The sequence below is a fragment of the Larimichthys crocea genome, chromosome XIX, assembly GCF_000972845.2.
Source record: "Larimichthys crocea isolate SSNF chromosome XIX, L_crocea_2.0, whole genome shotgun sequence".
NCBI lineage: Eukaryota > Metazoa > Chordata > Actinopteri > Sciaenidae > Larimichthys > Larimichthys crocea.
Window position 1 is genome coordinate 5,148,164 of NC_040029.1, and position 16,981 is coordinate 5,165,144.

A 16,981-nucleotide genomic window follows, 5' to 3' on the forward strand; every position below is an offset into this window, starting at 1 on the left:
TCACATTTAATCATTAGCATTCATAATTGAACATGAGAGGCGGCACAGTCAGGCTTGTCCAAACTCTAGTAACCTTGTCCCCCAAATTGCACCCCTCAGATTGGAGAGTCAGAAACAATTAACCAATCAGGAACAGGGGACCACACACTAACTTTGCATACAGGTGAAGACTTGGAGAAAAAGTTCTGCAAGGCAGGAGTACAAACAAATGTTTAAACGTAATTTATTCCGCTTTTTGACCTCGGAATGGAGCTTTGTGGTTGGTGGAGCGTCGCACGCACGCGGCGCCTTCTATTGGCCAGCTGGCTGCTGAATGAGTCATTAAGCTCATTAGTGTTGACAGCAGGTGAATTCATGACTTCTGCTGCTGCGTTGGAATATTACAGGAGAAACGCAAACATTTTCTCTCTCTCACTATTTATTTATTTATTTATTAAATAAATTATAAGAGAGACGCAAGATATTTGAAAGCAGCTCAGCAAATCCTGGACACAAAACAAAGTGCTTCTTACAGCAGCAACAGGTGAGAGTTTGCATAATTAAATTGTGTTAAACAGCCACCTCTTTTGTGTATTCTCCATCAAAACAAATCTTTTTTTCAATTGACATTTTTGTTTTCATGGTCAAAAATTCAAAAATTGTACCAATGAGGAAAGTAATAACAGACCATTTTTGACATGAAACAGTAGGGTCAACGCCGGTGCGTCCAGTGACACTAATTAAGTTTCGTTCCTTAATTGGTTTCAATGGGTAACACTTGTGTTGACCCTACTATTTCATGTCGAAATGGCTGCTGTGAAAAAGGTTCATAAACTGTAGTAAATTCCCAATAACTCCAGACTGGTATAAAGTCTAAATGTGTTGAGGAAAGATGGATGTAATCATTTCCAAGCTTCACAACAGATTTTTTAGCTGACAAAACATTCTACTTCAGTCCATAATAGTTTATTCTCTCTGCAGTTTCTAAACTATTTGCTCTCAGACTATTAACCCTAACTCGCCCATAAATATTATCATTATATTCTGTAAAGGACCACACTAGTCCTTTGTATGTGTTTTGTTTTGTTTGAGTAAAACTATTTAAATTTGTCTTGTTCATATTATGTCTGAAGAAAAATCAAATTTTAAATTATTAAATAATGCTTCTATTTTATGTGTGCTTAAAATAACTGCTATGTTGTGAGCGATGTTGTGTGTATGAATCTTGTATGGACTTGGATGGGGATGGGTGTTGAATGAATTTTGTCCTTGAGTGACACCGTAGCTCCAGAAGAGGGAGACAGGTAAAGGTAAACCCACAGGTGTTGGTAATTAGGAAGCTGCTTTGTTTGAGCCTGAGTCACAAAAAGTTTGTTCTCCAGGCTCCAGCTTAAACTTTTACTTAATTTGCACAAAAAGGGACTGTGACGCCTGTTTAAACAGAAGAAAACATCATGAACATTTAAGCATCCTTGGTGAGCGCAGTGAGGTATGTTTGTTTGGTTATTTTGTCTATTTGAAATATTGTATCTTTGTAACGTGAGTTTGTATTATTATGTATGCAATACTTTGATTGAATGAACGCTTGTTTTAATATTGATGCAAAATTATGTTTGTACTGTGAAGACTGTATAGTGACTTGTTTTTATGTTTGTGTACCCTGACACACAGTTTTCACGGTGCTATGGTGAACCTGATTCTGCTGAAACTAAAATAAAGAACACCTTAAGCATCAGTCGAGACTCTCTTTGGGGATCCAAGGGCTGCTACATATTCCTTTTATGATATTCCTTATGTTTTCCCCCATATTACAGCCTGTATAGGCTATTTGTATTTATATTGTATATTTTATTTAGCTTTATTGTATAGAGACAGCTGAAGAGTGACAGGAATGTGGGGAGTTAAACAACACCCCTATTTGTACTTTTTAAGTTTATTATATGCAGTATGTATTAGTTATAATGTTACCATGGAAACGATGGAGTAATATTGTTAGTGTTGACCAATTCAGATTCCTTGATGGAACTACTTGTTGTAAAAGCTATATCTTGGCGTAGTTCTGCAGGGAATAATGTGTTATCGCCCATTGACCAATGAAATGAAACGAAACTTTCGGCCGTCCCGCCTCCAGAGTCGCTTAAGGCCACAGAGCTGTCAGTCAAGCAAGACTGCCCTAATCAGAGCATCAAGTGGAAACACCTGTGCATGTACCTCACCTGTCCACTGTGTGCTCTCAGTGAGTTGGTTTGCTTTTTTATTTTATTTTTTAGCACACGGCATTTTTATTTTTATTTCACAGAGCCTTCCTCAGACTTTCTCAATTGCTTACAGCGTCTTATTCTCCTTGAAAGGCCTGTTTGGGTACGTATCGCTGCCTGTCAAATCACTTTGCCTGCTGCTGCCTTCATGTTTTCTCTTTCAGGCCTTTTTTTAAAACTTAATCATTTTGTATATTGTTACGGGAATTTCAAAGAAAAACCCTTAAATAAGGAGAATCGGATTCAAAACATCAAAGTTTAAGTTGAATTTATTGTTCTTGTACAAGAGGAGCGTTTCACAGTGCAACCCACTAAAGGGGTTACAGAGAAAAAGGCTCTCTGAGGAGCGTTAACAGTTGGTTCTTATACATTTTCCTGAAGATGGGCTGTCTCAACCCCTGTAAATTGTTAACAGTCAATTTGCATATAATTAATTTAAACAGCTTTCTTCAACATATCACCTAATGAGTAGCCAGTATGTCCCCAATCTAGATGTCATCTCTAGGGTAAGGGTAACTTTACCTTACCCTGCCAGTCTGAGTAAAACATCAATAAAGGGAAGTGCCCTAAGGACATATGATGTAAGAACAAACATTGTATAAGTTAAAACATCTAACTAGCTGTGTAACCCTAATTTTTCTAACATATTTCTTGTCTTTTCCACAGTCGCATGAAATAAACAACAGCATAAAACCAAAGGTGGTTGTTTTAGCGTTGGAATATTAGCTTTAATGATGGTGTTGTAACATCCTAAAATCTCAACAGATGTTCTTTGAACACATAAAAAATTGGAGGCACCTTTTTCCCAAGAAAATACCTCATAGCAGTGTTAAACAAACTTGATGTACGTGGGCTGGAATTACAAAGTTTGCTGTGATAGACCTGTGCCGCGTTCTCAACACTACGTTGTTGCTTTCCTGCACCACAGCGAGCACATCTGCAAAATGTTTTCTCCTTTGCAGCAGGCCCCTGCAGTCCACTGCATCCAGCCTGCCAATCAGCTCGCAATCTGTCATCTCCGCTGCACAAAAAAAAAAAAAAACGAAAAAAAAAGATTATGTTTGAGTGTCGTCTAACACGATTAATGTGTCCAGCATGATCAATAAGCCTGACAGGTTAACAAATAGCAGTTTGGTGCTTTTGTGTACAGGGAGTAGACTGTCCAGCACATTACAAGCTGTGTGGAGAACAAAAAATGTCTTTGCCACCAACATCTGCTTGTCTGGTCCGGAGGGACAGAGCGAGCCCGCCCTGTGCAGACCTCTATTACCAGGTTTTGATGTTGCCATAAGGCTTTGAAAGATGAAAACATGAACATATGTATGCTGATGGGTTTTATTCTATACAGAACTCGAGGACACCGCGAGCTGTCCAGCGTAGAGCAAGTGACACTGTCCACATTAGACTCCAGCTGAGAGGAAGGTAAGAAACTTTGAAAGTTTTGTTTAATTGAGCTCTTCATATTCGAGAAGAGGAACTTGTCGTCGTCAGACATAAATGATACCGTCCTTGTCCATCACATGAAGTGATGTCGCAAGCAAGGAAGCAGAACTCTCGCTCTGCTGTTTCAGCACTTGACCCGAGCAAGCTGCGACATGCATTCGGTGAGCTGATGTTCCCGTGGGGATATAAAAAAAAGTTACGTCGAGAAAACCAAATGAAGTAGATACAGTATGTGGGAGATGGAGTCGGAGTGATCCAACTCCCAAAGGACTCCAAATCTAGACCCAACAGAAAGGCTTATTCAGTTCTTTGTGTCGCTGCAGCAGCTCAAGTGTATTTTGAGGTGACATTTTTTTAAACAATGGGGCAGCCTTAAAGGATGAGCCACAGGAGTCTGACACCGTGGACAAACTACAGTGGTCCAGTGTGGCGTAATGAGCTGCAGGGGCTTGACTTGCTGAGCTAGCAGTAGTTGTCTGACTCGAATGACAAACCACAGGGTTCTGGCAGAGACGGTCTCTGAATACATCGTCTTCTTCCTACTCGTCAGGTTAAAAATCTCCCTCCACATCCTTCTTCCTCTTCTGTCCAGCGAGCTTGCCCAGTGCCCTGTCGGCTATAGTATTTATAGAAACACTGCCACCGATGCTCTGCCCTCTCAGAACTACCTATTTATATGTAAAAAGTCTGTGTCAGTCTCAGTGCTGGACATGGTGCCCTAAGTCAAGTTCCTCTTAAAATGAGATATATTCAGACCTGCCTTTAATAAACCAGTGACAGGGAAGTGCAGGGCGCTGTTCTCCACGAGTAGGAAAAAAATAAAGCCATATAAACACGTAAATATAAGGCACACAGTTTAAGTTTAGAAAAGTACTGAGAAGCATGAGTAAGGACAAAGCTGGAGGGAGAGACGGCAACACTGAGGCCACGCAAGGTTATCTAACATCTTCCACACCATCCAATTTAAATGTGCCCACACATTTGAACTATCCTTTCCCTCTGCATCGCTGCATGAGAATAAAGCAGGCAACATGGCCGTAAGTCATTGTCTGAAGAGATAAACAAAGCTCCTGAATCTGACAAATATATGTAATATACGAGTATTTACATACAGTTTTATAAGTGGAGTCTTCCTTTATGTTTGAATATTTTAATGCTTTGTATTTACAAAATGAGTTTTTTCTTTTTAAAAAAGTCCCTGGAGCTAGTGGCCTGGTCATCACAATCGTATTTCCACAAAGTTGAAAACACCACGAGCACAGCATCAGGGTGCCCGTACCCAAAGTACCGTGTAAGTAGGAGGTAGAATAATGTAAATGCGGCAGATTTATTTATGCTTAGGCAGTGGGAGTTAAACAGTGGTTCCCATCTTGGAGGTTGGCACCTCCGTGAAGGATCACAACATAAATGTGATAGGGTCTGAGCTGATTAACAAGATAACAAAAATGAGAAGAAAAGAAGTGTATGTTTTGTTCTACCTGCTGTTTTTATATGCTCCTTTTTAATATTTGGTGTGTAGCGTGATCTCTGGTTGGTTTAGTGCTTCGAGTTATGCAAATAAAATCTCAAAGACACACAATATGCAACTTGTGGTGAAAGGTGGCAATACAAAATGATCTCAACTGTACTGGAATCTGCTTTCTTGAAGCATTTGTGGGACTTGTTGTCTGTATTCTTTTTTTAAAGTTGAGTTGTAAATCACTGGTGTCTGCATCAGGTAGGATTTTATTTTCCAAATATGACTTAAGTTTCAGAAATGACAGAATAACACTGAGGCTTCCCAAATAGTATTTTAGATGCCCAGAAAACACACAGATTTGATTTTATTTTTGGTCGCTCTCCTTTCCAAAGGACAGTCAAGACTGCAGTCTGACTGTTCATATGTTGGATGGATGTGTTTTTTTTATCTGTGTGTGTGTGTGTGTGTGAGAGTTAGATAAGAGCGTTCCCTTTTTAAATTTGAGCAACATAAAGCACTGTAAACATAAATGATTACTTTCTTTTTTTTTTCTTTTTAGCAAAATCCATGGTGGGATTGATAATAGGAGAGATGATGGGAAGGTTGAAAACAGCTCTTTAACTGCAGCTTTTTTAGTTTCCTTTTGTTAACCTTTAATTTGAAATGGCCTCCTCAGCTGGTAGATAACCCTCTAGTCATATGAAGATATAAAAGTGTTTTTTTTTTTTTATCCTCAGCCATTATCTGTGTTGTTAATTTGTGCAATTTTCAAAGGACACGAAGTTGCAGCTCCAGTTGTGGTAAAATTAGAGTTGTGTAATCACACTGCTGTCTTTATACGTTCTCCCACATGCTGTTCTTGGGATGAAAAGGCTCCGAGCGAGAGCTGCTGGCCTTGGATGTGATGAATTCTTGTTCGTTTCAGAGAGCTTATGATAATGGCTGCCACTGGTTTGTGAATGGGGTCAGGTACCTGATGGACCCCTACACCACCCTGCGACCTTCAGACTCCCTATTTTTCTCCCACACTTCATCTCTGGGGGCTTAATTCATTCTTGCTGGGAGCACGTCCACAGATAGTTTGCTTTAGACGAGGAAAACCATTAGGAGCACTATAATGCAGTTTTTGGCAAGAGAGAGATGGAGGCATTCATTACGCTGGCCCTTCTTTATTTAGGAGCAGCTTCATCAGCAAGCCCTTGTCATTTAAGGACAAAAGAGCAGTTCTGGAAAAAAAAGTTATTTGTTTTTTAACAGACTAGTTGCCAGCAGGAGAAAAACAGAGCAACATTTCAAGTCTACCTTCTTCATTAAAGCTGTATTGCTCATGATAAATTAGGGGAACAATCCACAGATTGCCATTTTCTTTTTCTTTGGCTTGTGTCCTCTTTAGTAAAATGAATTGGGCAGCCTGTTCAACCCTGAATTATGCATTTAATTTTTCGCTCAATAGAATTACAGCCATAAAACACAGTGCTGAAGTGAAGGTTTTTAACATGCCAAATGTAGCCGAGCTGTAAGAAAATTGATTGCTAAAACCAAAAAGGAGAAAGCAAAAAAAAGAAATCATGTGCCATCACCATTTATCCACGAATGTGTCAGTGGCTCTATAATTTAAAATTTAAGGCCGTGATATCCATCTCCGTTCTTCTTTATGAGAGAGAAGAGTGGCTTTTAGCGGGGAGTCTAAAGTCTTTGACAGTACTAATGCGCGGCGTTCTTCTGTTGACATGGAAATAAACTCTTCGTACCAAATGAGCATCTGTATTCCTCTCCCCCGCTCTAAGGGCTTTCTCCTGAATTTGCTGCGAGCTCATATACGAGCCTCTTTTCTCGTGACGTGATCTGGTAATCCATCTTCAAAGCCCCCCCCTCACACACACACACACACTGTCTTTCGCTCTCCTGGGTTAATGTAGGCGGATGTGCCGTAGCCCGAATATCATATGCATGAAAAATTTGCCATCCCTGCACTTTTTTTTTTCCTTCGTATGTTGCAGCACAGCAGTTGATGGATAGAAAGTGTCACTTGGTGCAGTGCTCAGGGCAAGAGGCATGCTTTTGGAGGTGTGGGTTTATCCCTGAGAGTCAAGAGACTGGAGACTGGAAAGTAAAGGCCAAAGACCTGGTCGCTTTGTTCGCGTTAACTACCATGACCTGACAGGGACACACAATTCACGAGAGACAGACGTGTCTCTAGATTATCTCGGCTGAGGTCCCAGACAAAAACATCTATTATTTAAACTCTGCCAGTACATGTTAGTGAAAATACCACCAAACTCTAGGAGTACAGACGCCACCTTTGACTTGACGCTGGTTCTTTTTAGAGACATGTTGAAGTTGTTTGTAGTTGTAGCTTCAGCAGCTCGACTGTATCACTGAAAATCATTATTCTGGTGGTCGGAGAGAGGCGCATGGCTGCTGCCGCTGAGCATTTTAAAATGCTCACAAAACTTTTTACGAGTGTGTTGTTTGTCTTGTGAGAGATTTAAAAGATGCAAGAGGCAACCATAATGATATTTCATTAGCTAGATGGAATACAAATAAACCTGTAAATGTCATTTTCATTATTAGTTTGCCAAAGGACACCAAATGTTGACATAAAGAATTTAATCCAAGGCTGTGACTAGTGATTGTTTTTCTTTGTTTTTGGGGTTAATTGATTATTCCGTAAAATACTTTTTCCCAGATCCCAAATTTTATCCAATCAAGTCAAAAACCCAAAAGTTATTTAATGTCCAATGATATTAAAACTGTACTAATTTGATCAAATCCGCACTGCGTTAATCTGACGTGTGAACAAATTCAGCCCTCGCTGTTTTTGCGAGATATTCCATTCAGGACTGGAGCTGGCCTCCGATCTGACGGGTCGGATTCAGCGTTTCCTCTGACTCGCTATTCTGAGCAGGCAATGGGCAAGGCGGCCTTCAGCACTTACAGGTCCTGATGATATTATTTCAACAGGCTCTCAGTGGCGTGGAGAGTCATTGCAGTGGTTGAGAGCTAATGGGCCAGATGTAAGAGCCACCTGGCCAGTGCCAGGCCCCCGTATGCTGCCGTCGACGGAGCCAGTGATGCAGAGCCGAGGCTCGGCTGTGTGCCGTCCGCCGCTTCTCAGGCACGAGGCTTATTGCAGCTCATTTAGCAGAGCGACTGTGCTCATCACGCTGATATTCCTCAGCAACTCTCTTTCGTGCACCCGAGTGTGGAATCCGCACTGGCATTTAAAAGTAATGCTTCTGGTATTTATAAATTAAAGCCAGTATTAATATTTTTTTTTCTTATTATTATCATGACATTAACACAGCTTGACCTGTAAAAAATGGAGGTCACGGCGCAGAGCTCCGAAACCGAAATCCATCACTTTGAATCAGCCGCCGGCAACGTGCGAACGCACTCCAAATTTCTATCTATACATAACCCGAGACTCAGACACGCGGCTATATCTGGTATGTGGAATGAGCAGCGCTTCTGGCAGCCCGCCCATTTAATTCGTTTAACACTGAAGAAAACAGAGCACCTCTGGCAAACAGGGCGGTGGAAAATAGAGCTGTGAATCTTGATTGTGGAGGTAAATGAACAGATAGGTCTGGAGGTGTGTCATCTGTCTGTGAGCAGAGATGCATTAGCGTGGATACACCCCGTCACTTCTGTGTCCCCGGTAACCTCACAGAGAGAGCGACACCAAGTGCACGAAGCAGCTTTTTGATATTTTCCAATCTGTCATCAGAATGTGTCTGGATCTACGCAGAAAAGTTGCACTTCCCGAGACAAAAGCGCAATTCAGACGTCACTTCAGGCAGTATTCTAGACAATGTAAGGCAGCGTGATATGTATGTATACTTGTTAAATATTGATGGCGAGAGGGTAGGAGTGGTGTTTGTGTTTGTGGCTGGAGTGTGATTTACACCAGCAATAAGTTTGTGTCAGTGCAGAGGTCGACAATATCCCCGAGCAAACTTGCAGAGCCGTGGATAGGAGATGAGAGCCTCCCACCAGTGACGACCTCTTAAACTGCTCAGCATATTCAAAATACTGTGATCTGCGAGTGGAAGCTTTTTTACCAAAATCACACGTCACACAGGGTTATTAATATTTATCTCCACTGGAAACTCTTCAGGATGAAAATCAACAGTGTTGCTGGGAAATAACAGAACAAGTTTCATACAATATTGTCTTTTGTGCTGCTCCCAGGGCCAGATGTATGAAACTGGATTTATCTGTTTTTGTCTTTAATCTACAGATACTGCTATCAGATCTATGTCGGTGTGCAAATGCATGATTGCCGGTTAGCTCAGTCCTTGCTGCAGCGATCCAGGGTTCGAATCCGACCTGTGGCCATTTGCTCCTCCTTTGTCCCCACCTAACTGTCACTCGTCAGCTGCTACTGTACAATAAAGGTTCAGAAAGCCCACAAAACATCTTAAATAGTGTGCAGTGCTCCTTCTGCAGCTTTAGTTACCCAGGCTTTTTCATGAAACTAAACCTTTACTATAGCAGTGCTCGATCTGATTGGGTCAGTTATCGTGTCGGTTTAAGGCTTTGTTGCACAATCTAAGGAAATTATATACTGTTGGTAAAATTGTCAGCCTAAAAGGAAAAATGCTGCGTATTGGATGTGCTCTCTCTTCTTATTTTCCACTTTACCATCTTTCACACTCGGCTCGATCTATAAATCAGTTTGTACTGGGCCTGAAGTATGCATAAGGTGTGCACACTTTAAAAACAGGTTATGTTTGGGAAATGAAGTATTCACGAGAATTGTTTATATCTAGTCGCTGGAGTGTTTGCTCTTGCAGCAAATTGTGCTATGCACATTTCCCTTTTTCTCGCAGTGCTGAATCTGATCAAACCTGAGAGCAGGTGGAATGTTGTGGGTAATGTTTTGTTTTTTGTAAGCTCAGCAGGTGAACATAGGTGCCCACATTAAATATTGATGATATTGTGACATGTTTTAATATTAACGATATTGAAAATTGAACGGAGAATGGGTGCACCTTACAGATCTACCTCTGGAATGGGGAAAAGAGGTTTTAAAAAATAAAATAAAAACAGAAGGCGCCTATGCCCTTCTCACCCCAAGCCATTAAAACTGCTTTAGTCAAGAGAACAAACTGCTCTGGGGACATACACAGCGAGACATAAACACAGAGCTCCATCGTCTCTGTGTGCATCTCCGGCACTCCATCACCCATCACTGTCTGGGCCCCCCCCCCCTTCCCCGAGTCCTTAAATCTGGAGCGACAGGGTGTCACTGGGAAAACCCAATGAGCACACTGCGGGACGATGGCTTCGTGCCCTTCTCCATCACACCTTTGTTCCATCCTCTTCTCCGAGCCATGACAAGGTAGAGAACGAGTTATCACACCCGTCAGCTTTATGAGTCCCCGTCTGCCTGTGCCGCGGTAATAAAGTCATTGTGCTGCTTCTTCAAAATGGGGTGAGTCAGAGCAAGTGATGGGAAATTGGTCAGCAGAGTGTCGTTGAGGGGCAAAAAAAAAAGTACATTCTGCGCCAGTGGCTTCTTTGGATGCATTGTTGGTTTGATTAATAATATGAGGAGAAAACCCTCATTCCTCTGGAGTATATTCCACCTGAGAGCGAGGCCGTAAAAGCCCAAAATAGCCCCAAATCTCTCAAGGCTCAATGAGAGGAGAATTTTATATTCATCGTCAAAGTGAATTTCCTTATTTAAATGAGTCCGTATTAAGACTGCTGCAGGAAGCCAGAGTAGTATTTACTCTCTGATGGATTCAAATTACCAAATTACTTTTTTATAGTAACTGTAAATAACGCTGCATTGACTACAAGCACTGTCAATCATACACTAAAATCACCATATCACTTCTAGCGGGTTCAAAGTTCAACCCCTATATTCTTCGATGTGACAGCTTTAAAATGCCCCCAAAGAGGATTTGTTCATTTCAGCAGAGCTCTGGAGGATTTTTTTTTTTGAGAGACGCTTTTGACAGAATCCTGCTGTGCACTGCGAGGAGTGGTAATTGTATGAGCAGTAATTGCACTCTCTGCATCTGTTAGGGAGAATAAGGGCCATCATTGGGTCAGATGCCTGCCGCCTCCAGGAACATTTAGTCAGCCGCAGCACATGTGAAGCTTGCTGGGTGTGTACAGTATGAAGAGTAGCGGCGAGGAAAATGTCTTCCATCCTTTCATACCGACTAATATCTAAGTAATTGTGCATGATGTCCATTATGCAGAATTGTTCGTTAAGTCGCTTCTGACAATGCACTCAAATTGCCCAATGACTGTTTTGCACTAAACCCACCTCTGCCAGAGGTTCATTGAGAGGGTAGTTTGTCAAGAGCATTGCATTAATTGTTAAACTTGCAGGGGGTGTTGTGCACCTGGAAATGAGGCCATTTGTATTACCTGTCATGTTACTTTTGGAAAAAAACAGAATATAAAACTGGCTGGAAATTACCGCACTGCAGGAAGTAATGGTACATGGTTAAGAGGTTTTCTTTCATGCTGATATGGAAACAGTACTTACATATATTATGCCTCCATTTTTGAGTAAGATTCACACCATATTTTATTAACTTTTAAAGAGCTTTGCAAATGTGAGTGTGTGGTTTTTATAGGATTGTAAGTTGAACGTCGTTTTGAAGTGTTGGTCCGACAAAACAATCATTTTAAAGATGCAGCACTGTTCTCTGAGAACTGGTCAATTCATCCTTCATTTTTTGCACAAATACATGGATTTAAACAAGTAAGTAATAGAACAGACAATGAAAATAAAACTTAGTTTTAGCCCTTAACCATTAGATGAGAGGCATTTCTTTTTGGTCTATCAAAAAGTCTAAGCTTAAATAAGAATTTGCCCTAAAACACAATCTCTCTCTCCCGATGCAAGACAGTTCAGTCAGTGTTTCTGACAGTTGAAGCCATCTCCCAAAAATAGAAGGCTCAAGTCTGTCATGCTGTCAAAATATCAATCCTAGAGGAGTGCTACTGACAGATTAGGACGCTGCATTTACATAACTGTCACCTTCTGGACCGGGAAAAACGTGACCACTTCTTTCCTCCCTGTGTCTGCACGACTTTCTAATTCATTACCAGCTTGAGGATTCGTGTTATAGCACTCAGAAGTCTGTGTTGATCATTATAAGAAGTCACAGTAATAGAATATATGTTGTTTTCTTGGTATTGTTACAGTATGTAATTTCATTTATTCTTAATACTGGATGGATTCCAAATGCCAGAGGCAGTACATGCTCTACAAAGGGAACTAGATTGGAGGCAATTGGAACGGCATCTAACACAGTGGACCCAGCTGACTGGATCAGTTTGTCCACATCACTCTTGATGAAGTGAAACTGAAAAGCCACCGAGGGTCATTTGTGTTAGTCTGCTTTTGTAATGGCTTTGGTATTTTGGAAGTTGTACTTTTAAATCAGCGATGGGTGCTGCGTTTCCCTGCTGAAGCTTTTAACTTGTAGCTTTTCTGGAATGGAACGTGATCCTTCATGTGCACAGATAGATTCGTGAGCCTCGAGCCAATGCAACACATTTAATAAAAAGTTTTTCAATCTCATTTCTTTCAGGTGGATAGAAGCACTTTTTGTATGTCACATTCAGTCTCTCCTCTGACCTCCTTATTCCTCCCAATCTGTCTTAACATTTGACAGGAAACACAGGCTGTGTCTACAGAGCGGGGCCTCCTGCAGAGACACGGACCTGGAAGATTGATGCAAATTCACCTGTTCACTCTCTCTATCCTCTGCTCTTTCCATTTTAGCCTAAGATATTGTACATTAGGAATAACGGCCAACCTGGGCGACTATCCTTTCAAAAGCAACACTCCGGGGTAGCTCTGACAAGCAGAGGTGACCACTGAGGTCAACAGAAATGGCACATGTTGCTGGAAATGGTCCATAAAAGCTCTTTCTGACATGAGTAGCCCTGGATTCTTGCCAAATAAACATGTTTTTTCACGGTAGAACCCACACAGTTAGAACCCCGCAGTGCCTGTCAGGACTGAGGTCAGTCCAGTGTGATTTACTATAATACAAGATCCAAACTGCAAACAATAACCCAGTTAGTAAAAGCGCTTATTTGATTTAGATACAACGTAAAACGGCATGATCGATTCTGTGTTCCTGACAAAATCTAATCTCGAGCTTCAAACTGCTTACTTTGGAGGAAACTGTTAACAGAGGATGGGTTAATTGTCTTGAATAGTGACAAAGGCCGCGTTTGGTATTGTATCGGAAAACGAGGCTACTGCAAGCTGGCGTGTCTCCATGCCCCTTCCCTGCACTCCTTCAAGGAGGAGTACAGCACATATGGCCCCCTGGGCGGTATGGATGGGTCGCTGCAATCAAAGTGGGAGGACATGAGCGCGAGAAGTATCCCATCTGTCATAACGTCCTCTCTCTCTAAAATGGATTAATAATGGTCGGGAAGAGAACAGTGAGCAGAATAAAGGCATCATAATTGTCTGCTGCAGAATGAGGGGACTCGCAGGGCGCCTGACAGTCTTAGATATTCATTTCAGATTTTAGCGAAATGTTTTATTAGTGCTCCAATCCAGTTTCACCATTTGTATCTATCTCGGCTTGAAAGTTTTAAAACACATAAGCAGGCATTAGCTTCCCTGCGATACTCTGAATAATACGGAGGAGCTAACAAGCCACAGCGGGAAATTATTCTGAAATATCTTCTCATTGCCTCGAAATGCTTTCAGTGTTTTCTTGCAACAGTTTTTCTATTCTTTTACAATACTCGGAGCTCCCCAGGGCTTTGGCAATGCATGCACAATGCTGGCGCTGCTAACACGGGAAGATGATGTTCTCTGATGGCTTGATGATGCGTGAAGCCCGCACCTGAGTCTTGTCCAAATCATGCAAGGATGTTTTAACTGTAATATTAAGACGGCAACTCTGTCGTTGTGGTAATGTGCTGCAGGTTCCTCATCAGCGCAAATCCAGCCTTGTACAATATGTAAACATAATTTTACATATTTCCTTGTACTAAGCCTAATTTCTTCATAGAATAATTCACACACAAGGCAAACTTTAAATATGTTGAGTTATGCTTATGATGGAAACTCTGATGTTCACTCACTGTACGTTCTCAGTTACCATTATTATGGTGCACAAGACAGTATACAGTAGTATAGTCCTTGGGTTATGTTTTGTCTTTTTTATAGCACAATACAACTTTGTAAGTATGAGTGTGCAACATCTAAGCACGATGTTTAGTCTACTTACTCTTCTGCTGATAAGCAATAGCTTTTTGCAAAGTAATGGGGGGAAAAAAGGTGCTATAGGAGAATGTAAAAACAACTCCATGAGAGTGCAAATGGCTCCACAGGGACTCTGCAGAATTATTGTCATGGGAAATGTAAATTCTCAGCAGCATTTAAAGCTAAACAACACAGCTAACGTACACTGGTGGGACCAGTTGGCAGCAAACGAATCGAAGAACCCAGAAAACCTGTAACTTGACATCGGACTGTGCGAAAAATGAAGGATTGTACCAAGAATTTGCGCAAACAGGGTGGTATGGTATGGTGGTGGTGAACTCAAACTTTTTTCAAGTACAAAAAAAACCCTTGTGTATCTTGAATCCACTGGGGAACAATGATGTTTCAGCGAAACAAATATAATCTCCTTTCCCCCGGGGGCTCTTTGCCCACTTTAGATGGCGAGGCCTTGCCAGAAAACTATTTCAACCTCTGCCTCTGATCAAACCCCTATCACTTACATTTTATTGTGTGGCTGTCCTTGCCGAGTCAAGAGAATTTGTAGATGTTATTTATGGAGGCGCACCCCCCCCTCCCAGCAACAGTCCATTCAAGAGTGCACTTGCCTGTTGCATCTGACTGATCAGAGTCAGGAGGTTTAATATGCTGCTTCTCCGAGCGGAATAGGTAAATAATCAAATAATACATTTCACTCCTCAGTCGGTGTGGTGAAAGAGGGAAGCCGTAGTACCACATCACCACCTTTTTAATCATGAGGTGAATATTTTTAGTAGCCAAGATGGAATCACAATAAAAGATTCATAGCAGAGGGGAAATTCATATTCACCGAAGCCTCTGTTATTGACTGTACACTGTGCAGGAGGAGGACTCGGGTACAGGAATAGCTCATTGTGTGAGCAATGAAATTAAAATGGGAAAGTAAGGAGGGAAACACGTCAGTTTGGTAATATTTTTTAATCGCTGATAAATGACAAGTGAAATTAATGTATTATGGTAAGGTGCTGTAATTATTGCTTCTTAACTGAAGAGTCCTGGAAAAAAAAAAAGCAAACTATAAAAGTGGTCTTTATCTAATTGAAATGCTAATATGCAGTGTAGGTTATTATAAACAATTAGCTGAAGCACTCCACTTCCCCTTTTGTTTACTGAGCTGAATACCAAACACGGGAGCCGTGTAAATGGCGTTTCCACATTTTCATAACAAATTATTGTAACAGTAGAGGAAGACATGTGCTGCCCACACACCTTTCTGAGTGTTTCACATCAATTGTACAGAATGCGCTAAAGGCAAAGGCAGACGTATCAAATGTATTATAATTTTCAATTTTGACAAAGCTGAATTTCATATCATCTCGGTGTAGGAAGCCGCCCACACCGAGCACACATTGAGATGTGGGGCCTGCGCTGCAATAATTCAGCTTCAAATGGATTGCAGTGAGTATAGGTGACTGAGAAGAAGGAGATCCTACAGTAGCATGTCCTTCTTCTCTTCGTTATGACATTACACTTGGCATTTCATCCAGCTCGACTAGAACAGACATTAGTTCTACATTTGACTAACCGGGTTTAAAGCCCCGAGTGCCTCATGTTCAAAGGTTCCATTTTTCAAAGCGGCCTCGCCGCCACTTGAGACTTGGTCAAGTTGCTACTCAGCTTTAATGTGAAAATGGACAGTCATGGGTGATCACACCTGGAGCGCATAGTGTAAGGACAGACGTACAAATGGCAGAGGCGGCATCTGACAGCATCTTCTGATGCAAATATCAATAAGACCACAGGAGATTTGCCGTTCTTGTCAATTCATTCAGCTCATTATAGTTCACAAATCAAAACCTAACATAACACCAAACTGCTGGCAGACTCTGTCCACAATGATTTCAATGTGTTTAAGTCTGGATGGTTATATCGCTGCTGTCTGAGCATAGCCACAATGGTCAAGGAGAGAGCACTTTATAATAAGTCACCCTAAAGTGAAGACAAGCCGGATATGGAGGAAATTTGCCAAGAACTGTCTATGTCTCTTTGTTTTGCGAGACATACAGTGTACTAACAAAGAGAGGAGCTGGGAATAACTTGCAACAGCCGAGTCAGAAAGATGAAAGAAAGCTTCTGTTGTTGAAAGAGAATCTCTGAAAATTTGACTAAGACTACACCGGCAAGATTATTTATTTAATTTATTTTTTACGTAAAATTGCATGTCTTCGGAGCATAGGTCACAAACCAGGGTTGGAGCAGAAGCATGATTTATTCTCGCATTTTTTTTTCATCCCTATTTGCTCAAAGACTCTTGAGTCAGGGAAAGTAATGTATTTTTTTATCCACCACTGTCTGTCATTTATTTTTATGTGTTGGCTTTTTCCAGTATGGCTGTGTTTTTTTGTTTTTGTTTTTAGCTTTTCCAAGTTGAGTTGGCCAATGATGCTGTTGTGGCTCTGTAAAATCTATTGTGATTGTATATGATACTGAACTATTCACCTAATAACGAGAAAGTAGGGGAGGGAAAACAAAACATGATACGCTTGTCATTTTAGTCCACCTCATTTCACCTCTTTATCCAAGCTCCTTCCCACATGGCGTGTCTATCCAACACCAGCTGGTAACTCTGATTAGAAG

The 16,981-nt window shown here is 41.2% G+C and overlaps 1 protein-coding gene across 5 annotated transcripts in view; it reads left to right on the top strand.

Moving 5' to 3' along the window:
- Positions 1–476: 476 nt before the first annotated feature.
- The window catches only part of LOC104924097 (interleukin-1 receptor accessory protein-like 1), a 260,076-nt gene continuing 243,571 nt past the window's right edge, over positions 477–16,981 (top strand). For 2 of the 5 annotated variants that reach the window (XM_027291699.1, XM_027291705.1), the window contains exons 1-2: positions 2,145–2,340; positions 3,586–3,659. The gene's annotated coding sequence lies outside the window, so the exon portion shown is untranslated. Of the gene's footprint in view, positions 524–1,200; positions 1,469–2,144; positions 2,341–3,585; positions 3,660–16,981 lie in introns of those variants that run through there. The other 3 variants (XM_027291700.1, XM_027291703.1, XM_027291702.1) reach the window with 3 other exon arrangements.